At 28.9% G+C, this 505-nt stretch overlaps 1 protein-coding gene across 1 annotated transcript in view; it reads left to right on the top strand.

The window, feature by feature from the left end:
* LOC106877996 (cephalotocin receptor 1) overlaps positions 1-505 on the top strand; it is a 207,022-nt gene that overhangs the window by 628 nt on the left and 205,889 nt on the right. The gene's annotated exons all lie outside the window — the stretch shown is intronic.

Genomic DNA, 505 nt, shown 5'->3' with positions numbered 1-505 from the left:
TACATACATACATACATACATACATACATACATACACATATGCATATACATGGTATATACAGAGAGAAGGATAAACTATCAATCAATATAGCTAGTTCGATAAACAGACGGACATAGATAGATAGATAGATAGATAGATAGATAGATAGATAGATAGATAGATAGAAAGAAAGAAAGAAAGAAAGAAAGAAAGAAAGAAAGAAAGAAAGAAAGAAGGAAAGGAAGAAAGTTGGCTTTCACTTTCATTTTTAAGGAGTTACTAAACATTAAAAGCTCTATACTTTTTACGATTAGATCCAGCTACTTTGCAAAATAATTAAATATCAATGTATTTATGAAGATGGTATATCTAATTCGTTAGGTGATGACTATAAAGTTTACACTAGCCATTATCTTGTTTAAAAACTATGAAAATAGATTATTTTTTCTTGTTACACCTTGCTGGTTTTGTTTCCCCACTTTTTTCTTAGTCTTGTTGATTTGGTTGACAGATTCGTCAATAGTG

The sequence above is a fragment of the Octopus bimaculoides genome, chromosome 10 (assembly GCF_001194135.2).
Source record: "Octopus bimaculoides isolate UCB-OBI-ISO-001 chromosome 10, ASM119413v2, whole genome shotgun sequence".
NCBI lineage: Eukaryota > Metazoa > Mollusca > Cephalopoda > Octopoda > Octopodidae > Octopus > Octopus bimaculoides.
The sequence above is the reverse complement of the archived record's forward strand: the minus strand, read 5'-3'. Positions and strand labels throughout refer to the sequence as shown.